Source organism: Panthera pardus, unplaced genomic scaffold (genome assembly GCF_024362965.1).
Source record: "Panthera pardus isolate Hobbes unplaced genomic scaffold, ASM2436296v1 HiC_scaffold_17, whole genome shotgun sequence".
NCBI classification, from domain to species: Eukaryota; Metazoa; Chordata; class Mammalia; order Carnivora; family Felidae; genus Panthera; species Panthera pardus.
The window spans coordinates 115,868,163-115,884,981 of record NW_026526732.1 but is presented as its reverse complement, the minus strand read 5'-3'; positions in this window follow the sequence as shown (position 1 = coordinate 115,884,981).

Genomic DNA, 16,819 nt, shown 5'->3' with positions numbered 1-16,819 from the left:
TTCAAAGGTCACGGGGTAATTCTAAAGTGTGGCTAGGCAGCTAACGCGATTATTGAAATGACATACCTGAGTAGCACACCTACTAGTCTAGTGGAGGAGAAGGAGAAAACTAAACATGCAATCTATTTTAAGTCTCCTGAGCTTCCCACCCGCCCCCCCCCTCCCCCCGCCCAATGTGGAAACCTGGCATTTAGGTGAAGCCAAATAATATGGATGGGATAATCCAGCCATCCAGCCATTATGTTATAGACTATTTCATACAAAAAATGCCAAGCCCAATAGATTGTTCTTTGGATTCTAAAGCATTTGGTATCAATGTTATAATTTTAAAATGTTAAGGAGCAATTACAATCACATTTAAATATGCAGCAATTTTAGAAAATTAATGTTTCACTGAGTCCTCATTTTTGATGGGTAACAAAATGAGCTCAAGACTTAAAAAAAAAAATACTTTTAACAAACTACTGACTATTATCAGCAGTAACCCTGAGAAACATCAGAAAAGGAAGCATTCCTATCTTTACCATGAATTCTAATACATCAGTTATTTTTATTAATAACGCTCAACCACTGCCTGGCAGTCTCTCTGTATTGAACTGTTTGGGAAGTGCGCTGAAGACATAGAATCCAAGGATTATTATGAGCCCATAAATGACAACATGACCAAGTAGAGGCCTTGGGCGGTTATTAAGCATTCCTTAGCACCATCATCCAAAGATAGTCACTGTGCGTCTATTCGGCTAGGCAGGAGATTTAAAGGTTTTAGGGATGAGTCCTCTGCCTTCAAAGCGTTTAAAATCTGTTTGAGGACTGGACTAAATACATAAACTTAAACAAGAAAGCAAAGAAGGATCTCCTGAAATCTGAACCAATAGAAAGTAGAAAGGCCCAAAGTGCTTGTTTTCCCTGGAAGTATTTTTGTAAGAGGTGGGAAGGGAGTTTGTATCTTCGGGGCTCATGCATCCTGTAGATGAGCCCTTCAACAATGCAGATTTAGCCTATCCCTGGGAAGACTGCCCTTAGTTCTCACTTGTGGACTTAATCCAGAAATGCAGCTGTTTTGAAGCAAGAGGTTTGGAAAAAAAAAAAAAAAAAATGAAATGAGGCATGAGGAATCACCTCCACCCAACTCCAGTCCACAGTTGTGTTCTCCCCCCGCCCTTCCTTCAGGGTTTGAAGATTTCTGGATGGGGGTAGGGGGTGAGGAGGGGAGTGGGTCGCTTGCTAAACTATTTGCCTTACTCCAAAAGCACCAATCTCTTCCATGCCTTCTAGCTCCTCCTCCTCATTCTCTCTCCCTGGCTCTCTCCAAATTGGATCCTCACATACTATACTCCCCATTCTAATTTACAGAACTTCAACTTACCAGATTTTTTTTTTTTTTTTTTCTGTTCTGGAAAGATTTATCCATTTGGAAGAGTTCAATTCCCAACTTTAAGTTCCTAACTGTCATGAAGTCCGATTTAAAAGCAAAATCAGAACCATCGCGTTTTAACAGGGCACAGTGCAAATTCTTTTAAAGAAAGTTGTTGTGTGATGGTGGGAGGTAATCAGCACCTACTCAGACATTCTTCTCTAAGACAGCAGAGGTTTATCATTTTCGTTATTGTGGCCATGAATTTTTCCTCCTTTGCTTTATGCCTTTTGGCAGGAGACTCCGACTCTGCAGGTGTTAGCGCTGCAAGGGCCGAACCCAACCGCCAGTAGGTCTGCCGAGCCTAGCATGGGATGTTGCCCAGCAAAACACAGAGCCCAGGGAGACCGAGACGGAGGAAGGGCGCCTGCAAAGCGCGCTTCGGAGGAGACTGGGACCTGAGCCCTAGAAAACTAGAGCGAGTGCATTTCCCGGCAGGGGGAACCCGCAGGAGCCAGAAAAAGAAGAGAGAGGGAGAGAGAGAAAGGAAAAAAAAGAAAGAAACCCACCCCCGCGCTCTTCAGCCCAGCGCGAGCAGCGAGCGCGCGGGCTGGCTGGGCTGCTCCAGCTGGAAGTCATTGTGCCGGCTGGCGTCTGCGTTGTCAGGACGACCGCCCGGCCGGCGCCAGCGGAGGGGGGAGGCGGGCTCGGTGAATGGGTGACGTCACGCGGCCGGCGCCAGGCAGTCTGGGCGGCGGAGCCAATGAATCAGCTGTCGGGGGGGCGGGGGGGAGGCGGCGCGGCGCGCGGGCGGAGATGCAGGAATGCGCCGCGAGCCGCGCGGCCTGGGCGGGCGGGAGGCGCCTGCGCCCCGCCCCGCCCCTCCCTGGGCGGCCCGCGCGGCCGCGGCTCGCCCTACCCGCGCTCCCCTCGCCTCGCGCCCGGGCTGCGGCTCCGCGGCCCTGCGGCTCGGCCCCTGCCCTCCGCCCACGGGCGCGCGCCCTGCGGGGACCCCCCGCGAGCTGGGCCTGGCGCGATCAGGCCGCATCTTCTGTTTTCCGCTCGTTGGGACTGTGCCACTCACTCCTGACAAAGGGAAAACCCACTGAAACTCGCCCTTGCCGAGGAGGCATTCTTTGAAAGTGTTGATGAGATAATTCACCGTGGCCTTACTCTGTGCCCTGCCTTGTGCTGCTATCACAGGAAAGGAATCAGGGGTTCGGAACAGCTCGCAATTGCGCAGGGAAGGAAAGAAATGTAACGAATTCATGATTCAGGCTTGGAGCCCACTGCCTTTTCTTGCACTGCTCCGTTGTGCCTTACTACACAGTGCCTTTGAGGGTCTAGGAGGCAAATGCCTGCCTCCAAAGGGCTCCAGTTTCTTCAGTGCTTCTGCGTTTTGTTTTTCCTCTGTCTTGCTGTCCGCTAGACGGTGACCAACAGAAGGCCGAGTACTGAGTCATGGTCATTGCTGCATCCCAATGTTTAGCGCCCTCAGATGCAGGGTAAGGACTCTAAATTGTGATGGATCATCTACAGTGCGAGAGCAAATGATCTTCGAGTAAAGGCTGGAGTAAAATGAGTACCCCTGAATATTTAAACATCCATGTTTACTGATTGGTTTTTGGCAATGTCCAGGATTGAGCATGAATTGTTACTGAAACTGGAAAACTGGAGAGTGTGCCCGAGCATTCCAGAAGATGTTCATTTGCCCTCCATGCTGCAGCCTTTTCTCGCCCTGGGTCCCCCATTTCTTCCTCTGTAAAAGAGGTAAACCCTGTGAGATGTTCTCTTAAGGTCTTTAAAGTTCCATGAGCCTATCATTGTATTTGCCAACCTTTAAAATTACATTTTGAGTTCACTGTTCCTCTAATTGTATTTGGTAAACACCATGAGTACCCCTTTCATTCAACAAACAGTTCAAGGTGAACTGCTATGTGAATAGTAAGTACTAGAAATTTTAGTTGTAAGTGTTTTTTAAATTAGAAGATAGGGGTGGCCTGGGTGGCTCAGTCGGTTAAGCGTCTCATTTGGGCTGAGGTCAAGATCTCCAATTCTTGAGTTGGAGCCCTGCATCAGGCTCTGTGCTGACAGCTCAGAGCCTGGAGCCTCCTTCACATTCTGTGTCTCCCTCTCTCTGCTACTCCCCTGCTCACGCTTTGTCTCTCTCTCTCTCTCTCTCTCTCTTTCTCTCAAAAATAAATAAACATGAAAAAAAACCTTTTTAATAAAAAAGTTAGAAGATAGAATCCCTGAACTGAACACTTTCTTCCACAAGTAAGAAATAAACTAGAAAACAAAAGAAGATGCTAATGCACTGTTATAGACCAGTGCATCTCCAAGTTACACGTGCATTGAGTCACCTGGCATGTGTTGAGGCCTGGGATTCTGGATGTAGAACTAGCACCCACGTGATGCTCGCCCATGGACCATACCTTGAGTAAAGAGGGTCTAGACTCACCAAGTGCCAAGGAAATCCTACAGTCAGAATATGATGGAGGTAAACTGGTGTCATTTCCCAAAAACTTCAAGGTGAACTTGAGCCAGGTGACTGAGGATGTGGCAGGGTGAGGGGAATGAAAATATGTTCAGGAGAACAAAACAGCATTAAAAAAAACAACATCATTGGAGGGGAAAAGAGCATGAATTAAGTCAGGCAGTGGAGATGATTCTAGTTAACTTCAGTTAAGAAATATTTGGGGGAACCACAAAAGATGAGATTGGTTCATTACTAGTGCGGTGGGTAGTATGACAAGGAAGCAGGGAACTTAAACTTTCAGAGCTGAAATGAACCTTACGAGTTATGAGTCCCAACAATTTGGTGTAGATGAGGAAGCTCAGCAACAAGATGATTTCACTCGGTGATGGTAGAATTTGGGGTGGAAGCCAACCTAAGAAATTTAGATCACATACATTCTGTAGACAGCCAAGTCCTTGACAGAAGGAAAACCATTTGTACTGTTGGCCAAGGTGGAAATGTGAAGGTAGAATGAAAGCAAGAGAGGTAGACCAATAGGAAATAATTTAATAGTCCAAGCATGGGTTTTTGGATAAAGTCTGGGCTAGGGAGATGAGGAAATCAAGGCAAAGGTGTAATCTGAAAAGTTTTGTTTGTACATAAATTATAGGGGCTGGAGCTAGCCCATTAAGTCATCTTTTCCTATAAGAGAACTCCCTCCATCCTTCTCCATTCTAATGCAATGTTTTTCAACCCTGACCCCACATCAGCATCACACCAGGAGCTTTAAAAAAAAGAAGGTAGGGAATGCCTGGGCTCCACCCCACATAAACATTTTGTGATTCTGGACTGGAGCCCTGGCATCCGTATTCTTAAAAACTCCCCAGATGATTATAACGTGCAGCCCGGTGCCGAGAATCACTACTCACAGATAGAGTCACCCGCTCATTTCATAGGCTTCTTTTCTGTCCCTGAACATTTCTCCGGGTGTTAACTATTACCCTGGCACTAGATCATTTTTAATACGTGGTGTGTCGTATGGTGGGTTTGGATGGTTTATGGCATATTGTCCTTTACCACTTAGTAACTGTCATGACGTAGCTGTGAGCATATCCTGATACTTCTCATTGGCCAGAAAAGGAAAAGTGATTTGGCACATGATTGCGTGGAAACTGACAGAGCCAGTTTACGAACCTATATGGTACCATAGTATGGCAATGTGTTACCTTGCGGCCAGCTTAGGTGATTTTACCTTTGCTTTAATAGTCTACGTTAACCAGCTCTGTAGGATCAGAGCTGATGGAAGAGGTTAAGTATTTAAAATCACTACTTGGACTCTTAGAACTTGCAAGTCTTCTCTCAAAAGCGATTTTAGTTTTTGCCGAAAAAAAAATATCATGAAAGTGAGATGTTCTTGTGGCTTTTTCCTTGATGACCAACTTAACTTTTAAACCTTCACTGATTCATTTATTCCTCTAAAATTAATTGAGCACATACTATGTGTCAGGTACTCGTTCAGGCATGAGGATGCCAAGAGAAGGAAAAGCATTTTCTCTGCCCTCAAAGAGGAATAGATACGCATGGCTATTGTATTTATTCCGTTTGGACACGTAATAGGTACTTGACTTTTTAACATGGTCTTACAGTTCCATTTTGTGGGTACTTTAAATTGTTTAATTTTTTTTTTTTTTTTTTTTTTAAGAGAGAGAAGCAGACTGCAAGCAGAGGAGGGAGACAGAATCAGAAGCAGGCTCCAGGCTCTGAGCTGTCAGCACAGAGCCTGACGTGGGGCTCGAACCCATGAACCACGAGATCATGACCTGAGCCAAAGTCGGACGCGTAACCAACAGAGCCACCCAGGCACCCATGTTTTGTGAGTACTTTAAAAAATTCTTTCAAAAACCAAATTATAGAGAATATTCTCCCTCTCATTCGTTTCCTACATTTGCCTAGTTTCCCAATCACATCCCCAAAAGTCACTATTATTAATTTTTGAGACATCATTCCAGAGTGTTTTTATGAGTATATAAGCAAATACAAATATATTCTTATTTTTCTCCTTTTTTACACTGTTCTGTATCCTTTTAAAATTTAAAAGTACTGGGTGGGGGGGGGGGGTTCTTTCTATATCAACCGTGTTCTTTTTCATTTTGTTTTTCCTCCATAATATTCTATTATATGGAAGTACCATAATTATCTCACTGCTATTGATGACGATCTAGGTTATTTCCAATCTTTCATTACCAAGCTACAAAAATAACACTGTGTGTCATTTTACACATTGTAAGTTTATTTGTAGGATAAATTCCTACAAGTGAAATCACTAAGTCTTTAATGAGTATATGTCAACATTCCTGACTGTTTTCTTTACGATAAAGTCAAAGGCATGAGATTGCCAGGTGTAAAGGCATAAATATTGTTAAGGTTTTTGATACTTACTGACAAATCATCCAGGAAGTTTGTACCAATTGAGCACCCACTTCTCTGAAATCTTGTCTGCACTAGAAACTATCTTTGTCTTTTTTAGCAAATCTTTGTTCATTTGATAGGTAAAGAATGATGTGTGTTTGTATAAACATATGTATAAATACTATGGTATACCATTTAACTATATATATATTATATTATGCATTATATTATATTTATATTATATTATATTATATTATATTATATTATATTATATATATGCATTTCTATAGCTATTAGTTTGAACTTGATTCCATAAAGTTTTTTTTCATTGCATGATCAGTGACTTGTTTGTTCATTTCCTTTCTCCACTTTTGAAGAATTTTTATTTTTGTTTGTTAACTTGCAATAAATAGCTTATATTTCTTAATATAAATAATGGCTTATGTTTATTACCTTGTTTAGGTGCTGCATAAGCAGTTTTAATTGTTTTTGCATATTGTAAATATTTTATCTGAGTTTGATATGTGTCTTTAATCCTTATTTAAACAGTATTTCCACTTATACATCTATAGAAGCTTTAAAAAGAATGTGATAAAATCTGTCTTTTATGGTTTTTGTTTGTTTGCTTTTAACACGTAAAAAAGCCCATGCCACTCTAAAATCAGAATAGTCATTCACCTTTATCTTTTTCTATTTCCTTAGGATTTTAAATAATTTTTAAAACCCAAATCAGCCATAAATATGAGTACATAAATACGGATACTTACAAATGGTTTATACCTACAATGTAACTATCTTTTCTGCTTTAAGAAAGTTTTTGTATACTTTTTTCTTTTTTAGAGAGCACAAATGGAGGTAAGGGGGTAGAGGGAGAATCCCAAGCAGGTTCCATGCCCAACACAGAGCCCAACACATGGCTTGATCCCATAACCCTAGGATCATGACCTCAGCTGAAATCAACAATCGGATGCTCAACCAACTGAGCCATCCAGGCACCCCTCTATCCTTATTTTTTAAAAACTATACTTAAAAAATACAGATAACTAAAAAAGGTAGCAAGGGGGACTAAGATTGTCCACCATCCCAGCAAACTGAGACAATCACTATTAACATCTAGAGCAAAACCAATTGGTTTTCTATGCATAAATGTATATACACATACCCATATATATTGGTTTTCTTTCTTTTTTTTTTTTTTTTTTTTTTTACAAAAAATGGTGTTATACTGTGCCTGCTTTTCCCCCACTGTTAGACAGATAGGTGAATCTCTTTCTAGGTCAATAACTACATTCTTATTACTAGTAATCCACTGTATGGAGGAGAGCTCCCTAATGAGAGCATTTCACCTCCATGAGAAGGGAGCCTGGGCAGAAGCATTCCAGGAAAAACCTCATCTCTCTATTTGATGTTCATCTGGCCAGAATTTCCTACAGCAGTTTAAATCTATTGCTTCTCAAAAAAAGAAAAAAAGAAAAGAAAAGAAAATCACAAAACGGACTAACATAGTGGTCAATCATTAACCTGCCCCAACAAGACAGACAACTAAGAAAGAAAAAGCAAAAATCACTTTCTTTGCAAGACATGGTTCAAAATACTCCTCTAGACTTGGGTTCTTCCGTTTGCTTTCTCTCCTCCTTCCCATACCTTATTCTCTTCCCCCTACCAGTCAACATGCACAACTCCTTACAGATATTTTAAACTTAAGGGCCTTATTTATTTCTTAACAAAAATAATGACATGATTTGCTCTCCCAGAGATCTGACCTTAGGTTTGTTCTGGCTGCAAAACTAGTATAGACTATCCCATCAATTATGAATGTATTCATGTGTGTGAAGGCAATAGTAGGCCAGTGATAATGTTACCTTATTCTGGAGACTTACCCTTATAAATAAATAATGAGATGCTCCTGAGAAGCGCCTTTAGCAAAGGCAGGGGAAATGTTACTTCTCAGACTGAATGTTTTAAAGATTAAAAACTGATATATATATAAAAAAAAAAACTGATACCATAGTTTTCTCAATAGGATATAAACAATTTATGTGGGGGGAAAAAAAGGAAACGAAATGAACTGGAAATTCTATAATGTTAAATTGGGTGGCCAAAGTTCTCTAGCTGGCAGGTATAAGATCTAAGTGAATAATGGGGCACGTGGGTGGCTCAGTCAGTTGAGGGTCTGACTTCAGCTCAGGTCATGATCTCACAGTTTGTGAGTTCAAGCCCCGCATTGGGCTCACTGCTGTCAGCGGAAAACCCACTTCAGATCCTCTGTCCCCTCTCCCATACCCCTCCCCTGCACACGCTCTCCCTCTCAAAAATAAATAAAACATTTAAAAAAATAAAATAAAATCGAAGGGAATAGATCAGAGGGCCTAAAATAGATTCTTGGAGATGCAGGGAAATTTCTCTCTCTACCTCCAAATATCTTATGCTGTACATTAATAATAAATAAATCACTACACTTAATTTTAGGTAAAGATATAATTTGTTATACAATGCTACATTCTCACCTATTAAACATAATATTGAAAAGTTGTAGGGGCACCTGGGTGGCTCAGTCAGTTAAGCATCCGACTTCGACTCGGGTCATGATCTTGCAGTCTGTGAGTTTGAGCCCCGCGTCAGGCCCTCTGCTGACATCTCAGAGCCTGGAACCTGTTTTGGATTCTGTGTCTCCCTCTCTCTCAGACCCTCCCCTGCTTGTGCTCTGTCTCTATTGCTCCCAAAAATAAATAAAACATAAAAAAATAATAATAAAAAGAAAAATTGTAGTCATTTCAATGAGAGTTATATAACTCAGCAGAATGTATGATAGATTTTTACTATTAAACATCACCTTCTTTTGTTTCAACTAACTCATACTAGGCTTAGGTATTAAAGCTAGATATTCAAATCCAGGTACTAATTCAAATAGCTTCACGAAGTATATAATGAGTGCTGACTTCCCGAGAGGAAATGTTCTGTGTTGTATATTCTAGTCCCATTGCTAGCAAAGTAGAAAATGCTTTGTGGTTGCCACTAGAGGGCAAATAGCCTTCTGGACTTCTCTTTGACCAAGGAGCATCTCTCCAGGCAGCCAAAGTTTCAATGTCTCATAAACCTAGTCTTAAATCGGCATTGTCCACTTTTAGTCAACCCTCAGTCTCTGCAAGCTAAGAACTTTTAAAATCAAGATTTAAATGTGCTCTTTCACCATTTTACCAAATGGCGAGATCTCCTCCCGAGTACATTAACTCCCGACCTTCTTATCCTAACCCTTTCTCCTCTAGCTCGTACACCTCACTGCTCTCCCACCAAGGTGAGCTAACGCCCCAGCATTCAACAGCATTCTTAGACCTCAGAGCGGCAGAAGACACCCTTTCCAGTCTGACTGATTCCTGCGTACCTTTCCAGCCCTATCTCCTACCTCACCCTCACTGATATCCCCTCTACACTCAACAATGATTGGCAGTTCCTTAAACAGACGCTGTTACTCCACACCTCCGTGTGTTTGTTCAGGCTGTTCCTTCTATCGGGGATGTTGGGACTGCCGACCACATGTTTTCAAAGACTTGGTTCACGTATCGCCTGTGAGAAGCCTCACGGTCTCTGGTGATCCCTTTCTTCCCCTTCTTCCTTTTCCTAAGCAAGAGATTGTGTGTCTCTCTCCTCTGTGCTACCCCAGCATCTTGCACACATCTCTGTGAACAGTGCTAACTCTACTATTGGGATTATGTCTGGCGGAGTATGAACATTCACTCTATTTGGAAATGTAAACCCAACTGTTTTGTCTTTTCTTTGCTGCATTAGAAATTGTTAGAGGAGTTCTAGAAGGATAAAAGACAAACGACCCCTCTCCTGTCCAGGCAGCAGATTCCAGAAATTGTGGTTTTTGAATACTCTGGTCTTTCTGCCCTTGAATAAGGAGATACGGGATTTCTGCCTGACAAAAATTTGGACGTCATTCCTAGTTAAAAGAAATGATGAGGGTTTTAGTCATAAAGAAATATTTGGAATCTGGAGAGACTGAGGTAGACTGCAGAAGGTTTTGAGAGGCCAAACATTACTGCCCAGAATCAGAAAAGTGGTCTGAAAGTATAACCACTGCCAGGAGGTGCCCAGAGTGGGCTGGGAAAGAGTCCTATGAGGAGCACTGCTGAAGTGCTCAGAAGCCATAGTGAGACAGCTCAGCACAGCCCTCACCAGAGACATCTAGTTGAATGGGAGGCCTGCAGCTATTAGACAAATCATCATGGGGTGTGACCCTCAGCCTAGGATTAAGTCTTTTGTCTTGTGTTTTGTTTTGTTTTGTTTTGTTTTTCAAGCACAAACTACTCCTCAAAATTATCAAAGATAATCGAAAACAAGGAGTGTCTGAGAAACTGTCACAGGCAACACAGTCTTGCAGAAACATGGCAACTAAACGTAATGTGGTATTCTGGGTGATTTCCTGGGAGGGAAAGGGGCTACTAGATGAAAACAAAGGAAATCTGAATAAAGTGTAGACTTCTGTTAATAATAATTACCAGAATTGGTTCATCAATTATAATTATATGTACAATTACTATGATATATAGGTATATATAACATACTATATATATATATATATATATATATATATATATATATATATATATATCATACTGAGGTAGGATGTTAACAACAGAGGAAACAGTGTTTAGGGTATATGGAATTTCTCTGTATTATGTTATCCAATGTCTCTGTAAATCTAAAAGTGTTCTAAAAACTAAAGTTTATGAAGAAGAAAAAAGGAGGAGGAAAAGGAGGGGTAGAAAGAAGAAGGAGGAGAAGGAGGAGCTGGAGGAGAAGGAGAAGGAAAAAGAGAAGGAGGAGAAAATAGAGAAAAAAAAAAAACTAACCTGTGAGGATGTCCTCATAAACTCTTAAGGACACTGGAAGTACCCAAGGCACCTGCAGCCATGACTCCATGTGTGCAGGACCCATTCGTGCTGATATCCCCAGGGTCTGCTTTCCATATGCATCGGTGCATAGTTGTTGAGTTAAAATTTCTTTCCAACAAGGAAGTAACAAGGGGTAGTAAAGAGAATGTTCTTCTGCTGATAAATAAAACTATAAAATGTGTTTTGTTTGCTTCAGTTGATAAAAAATTTTGTAGGGCTACCCAGTTCAACAGAGTTTGCCCTGACATCTAGAGAGAAAGTTACAAGGGAAACTATTATCTTAGTGAAGAAAAAAAAAAAAAATCAACCTCCATTCTTCAAGAATGTTACCCTTTTCTGATATTCACCTGGAGGAAAACCATCCTTATAATAATGAGGTGTTAAAACTGAGGCAGAAAATACATAGAGATCAGATATAAAATGTCTAAATAGTTTTAAGTAAAGAGTGAAGGCTCAATTTCTTTTTCATATAAAAGGAAGCAAACATATTAAAATTCTCCTAAGTACATAGAGTGAAGTACATAGAGTGAAAATAGAAAGCGCTCACATAATGTACTTTTGATATAGAAATTGTTCTCTTGTAGGTCTTTTAGTTTAGTGAAGATTTCTTGGCAAACGATACTGATCACAAGTAGCATTTCTCCTATGAGGAGTATTTCAAAATAATTTGGAATATAGACATCATATTTTTTAAAGTTTGTATATCTCATTATATTTGTCTTTCAATATAGCAATTTGGTAGAAATTTACACTCAAAAGAAGTGGAAGGTGTGGAAGAAAAGAAAGATGGCCAAAAAAATAAAGGTTTCAGATAATGAATTCAAAAGTATGTTCTCTGCCAGCATTCTGTGCATTGACTAAAGCAGTTGGGGTCGTGCTGATGACTCAGGACTCTGCTAAACTGTCTTGCTTATCACAAGGGAGGCTATCAACCACACAAATATATAGCTGTAGCCCTCTCTCCTTGGCAAGGAAGTGAAAAGACCCAATAGATTCTTAGTTTGAATGGACAACCCACACTGATTCTTTTGATATGTTGTAAGAAAATGAAAAAGGTTATTTTTTTTGGTACTCTCAGAATAAATGTAAATCAGTGATGTTTCAAAATATACTTGCTTCCAGCTATACATGAAAATATATTCCAGATAATATATTAAACTATATTAATCCCAGATGATGCTAATTAATCGCATGAGATGGATTCTCCATTTCTCTCTTAAAATGAACAAGAGGAATTAGTAAAAGGAGAGAACGAAGAAATAAATGTTATTACAGGCAACAGAGTGGAAAGAGCTCTAGGTCGTATAGAGAGGAATAAAGGGGAACCTGGGTTAAAAAGGAGGCTCAGTTGGTTAAGTGTCTGACTTTGGCTCAAGTCATGATCTCACTGTTTGTGGGTTCGAGCCCCGTATCGGGTTCTGGCTATCAGCTCAGAGCCCATATCAGATCCTCTGGCCCCCTCTCTCTCTGCCCTTCCTCTGCTGCTTCTCTCTCTCTATCTCTCTCTTTCTCAAAATAAATCAATAAGCTTAAAAGAGAGAGAGAGAGGAAAAAAGACTGGGTGGAGACCTTATCTGTGCCAACAACTGTATGAGTGAGCCACCGTGCCTACTCTATGGGTCTACTGTGCTTGGGAATTTTACATACATTTTATAATTTTCTTCACAACTTTAACAAATTAATTATTACCTATATTTTAGAAATGAGGACTGTGACAGAGAGTTTAGTAACTGGTCCAAGGTCACCCCCCCCCACGCCCACCTAGTAGAAGTAGACCCAGTGTCAAACCTAGATCTATTTGATCCCGTAGATTATGGAACCTCCTATATTATCCCTCCACGTTTCCCTGTCAAAATGATGATTTTAGATTGGAGATGTTGGTAAGTTAATTCATATTTGTAAGAGTTATTGAACATCGAACTCATTATTGAAGCTAATTGAACTTCATCAATGCCCTTACCTTTTTTGATCTATAATCTTTGCTGTATTTTCTGGTCCATAAAGAAAGATTTCTTTACTTTTGCCAAGTGCTACATGCTATATCATAAACCAGAGCAATCTGCAGTGTTTGCACTGATACCATAATGCTACCACTGCACTCAGAATGTTTATAGTAGTACTCAAAATCTGATTTCCTGTATATGTTTCCATTGCTCAGAAAGTTTTAATTCTTTAAATTTCTTGTGGTTCAGTATTATTGTTTCCAGTCCTCTGTAGACATTTTTCATCTTGCCTTTTAACTTCTTACAATATGAGTGGTGGTGGTTTTAAAGTCTATGTACGAAAACTCCATTATCTGGATCACCTGTGGGTCTATTTCTCTTGTCTATTTTTCTTCTGGATTTTGGTGGCATCTTGTCACCTTGTTTGCCTGGTTATTATTGCTCACCAGACACTGTATATGGAAATTGTCAAGAGACTCTGAACGATGCTACATTCCTCCAGAGACAACATGCATATGCTTTTCCCAGACAGCTAGGTTAAGAGCACTAGGAACCTCTACACATCATCTGAAATTGGGCTTCTGTTCACTGTTGTTTCTGGGTATAGCCTTTCTGGGTCCAAACTGACTGCCTAAGGTGTTTACCAAGATCCTCCTCCTTGGCAAACTGTGACCTCCAATTTTTGGTCTCCCACCTCCATGAATCTGTGAAAGCTTTCTCAGTTTGTATCATCTCAGCCACAGACTTCAGAATCACCAGTTACCTTGGGGTGCCTGGGTGGCTCAGTCGGTTAAGCGTTCGACTTTGGCTCAGGTCATGATCTCATGGTCTGTGAGTTCGAGCCCCGCATCAGGCTCTGTGCTGGCAGCTCAGAGCTTGGAGCCTGTTTTGGATTCTGTGTGTGTCTCTCTCTCTGCCCCTCCCCCATTCTCTCTCTCTCTCTCTCTCTCTCTCTCTCAAAAATAAATAGACATTAAAAAAAAAAAAAGAAAAAGGAAAGAATCCCCAATTACCTTTAGGGAAAAGGAAACCCAGATACCAGGTGCACCTCTATGGACTTTCATACTCTGTTAGATCTTGACCTCACAGTTCTTCATGCCTGGCTGGTTCTGCAATGATTTTAGATTTGTAATTTTTGTATTACTTAGTCTGGCTTCTCTAGCTGCTCTTGGTGGGAAGATAGGTCCAAAACAACCTAGTCTGTTAACCAGACAGTGTCAGTTGTGTTTTTTAATTATTTATTATCAATATAAAAATACACTTTCCAGTAAAAATTAAAGTATTTGGCTTCTCATAAAAATATAAAAGTTACAGTAAACTGACCCAAGTTTCCTGCATGTTAGCAATCTGCTGATCAGAGTAAGGGCTGTCACTTTGAGATGGATCAGGCATGATTCTAGTTCACAAGGCTTTCCGACAGCCTAGTTTATTACACCAGTCGCCATTGTTCATTTCTGCTACTTGCCTGGCCCCTAATGACATTTACTTTTGTGACCCCTACTTCCAGTGACTGTTTATAGTTTTGCAACAGGGATCCACAAAGGCTAAATCAAGTTCCTTTCCCAGAAAATTAGCACCCAGCAGCAACAGATATTTTGCTTACCCCCACTGATAACCCTCAGAACTAAAGAAATTTCTGTCCACAGAATATAGTTGAGGTAAATCACGCAACATCATTTTTGTAATGTATTCTGCAACAAGTTTGCATCCATAAACATCTCTTTCTTACTTACTAACTCACAAATTTTGATTCTCTCAATCATGACCATGCAATTCTAATCTATATCAATTGCTTAAAGACTTACAATTTGTCCTTTAATTGAGTCTCATTTTCTTGGTTCCTCAATTGAGCTAATTAAATGTTTGTGCATGGAATTTTGCAAAAATTAATTTGGGTGATAGTGAATGTTCAGTTTGGGAGGAAAGGCCAACTTTCTCGTGCGTTCTATCCGCGACTGGCAGGTATTCACTCTGTCTCTCACCCATCAAATACATTTGAGCAGGCACCCTATGCCAGGCACTGTCCTAAATACTGAAGATGCCACGGTGAATAAGACACAGGTCCTGAACCAGAGAAGCTCATGTAGTAGGAAGACAGACATAAAAAAAAAAAAAAAAAAAAAAAAAAAACAATCTTTGCAACACTCCATGATGAATATTATAATTTGAGTTAGGAACAAAGAGCAATGGGAGGGACTAGGTACGTCTGAAGAGTAGGAAGAAAAAATAAAAGGCTTCACAGAGGAAGTAGCATTTCAATCTGCCCTTAAAATGATGATTTAGGTGTTAGGTAGAGAAGAGCAAGGAGGTCTTTATGGTTTCTTGTGTAAACTGTACTCCCCCAAAGCTCCCTCTGGTTTCCCTGCCTCAAATTCTTTCCTCTAGCTGATCCACTCTCTGTGCTGATCTTTCCAAAGCAAAATCCGATCATTGGTTTCCCATCCTCTCCACAATTAATTCAGACCCTTCAACTGATATCCAAGGCCATTGTCATTTCGAGCCCTCTCCCCTACATCCAGTCATGTTTCCATGTCATTTGCATGTGTTTTCCTCTGTCCCATGCATGGCTTCTATGCTTCCTTCCACAGTACTCTAAAAATACCTCTATTGGCAACTGCCCACTGTGCAGTAAAGCCTGATTATCTGATCTGGGTTCCTTTTTTTTTTTTTTTTTAATGTTTATTTATTATTGAGAGCCAGAGAGAGCCAGAGCATGAGCATGGGAGGGGCAGAGAGAGGAGGAGACACGGAACCCGAAGCAGGCTCCGGGCTCCGAGCTGTCAGCACAGAGCCTGACACGGGCCTCGAACTCACAAATTGTGAGATCATGACCTGAGTCGAAATCAGATGCTTAACTGACTGAGCCACCCAGGCGACCCTGATCTGGGTTCACTTAAAAGACCGAGAGGTCTATATAGCTCAGTTCAGTGCTTAGCACAGAGATGTTCCCAATATCTATTGGGGGTGAATGAATGAATCAAAAGGAACATCGTGATGCTTACTATAGCTAGAGGTGAAGGGAGAATAGATAAATTGGAAGGAAATGAAATACACAAAGTACTACCTATGTAAAAAAGATGATTATATCTCAGAGTATTATATACACATTTTCCTTTAGATGATACTGCTACATCTCTGAGATACTATTCTTCAGTTAAATCCAGGAGTGTATCCTAGCAAATAGCTGTTTCAACATTTCGACTTAAAAGAACCCTCATTAAGTTCTGATAATAAAGGAAAATACCAGATGACCTGACAGTAACATCACCAATATAAATGGCTTGAAATAAAACATAATGATAGTTATATCCTTGAAGTCAAGGTTTTTCCCAGGCTTCCATCTTTGCTATTTCTATTTACTATTCCTGATTCTAAATCTCAGCCACTGTCCATTAGGTCTGAGGTCTTTATAGCTCTAACTCTGGTCCCAATTTTCCTCAAAAGTTGGAGTTTTAGACACAATTCGGTATCTTGGATCAGATCCGGGGAAAGAAAAAAGAACATTACTGAAAAGCCTGGTGAAATCCAAAAGAAGTCTGTAGTTAATAGTAATATAACAAGATTAAGTTATTAATCATCACAGAGGTACCACGGTTTTGTAAGATGTTAGCACCTGGGGAAACTGAGTAGAGACTACACAGGAACCTTCTGTTCTATCTTTGCAACTTTCTGTACACCTAAAACTATTCCAAGTAAAAAGTTGATGTTTTTAAAAAAAAAAAGTTGGAGTGTTAGAAGAATTATGTTCAGAGCATAC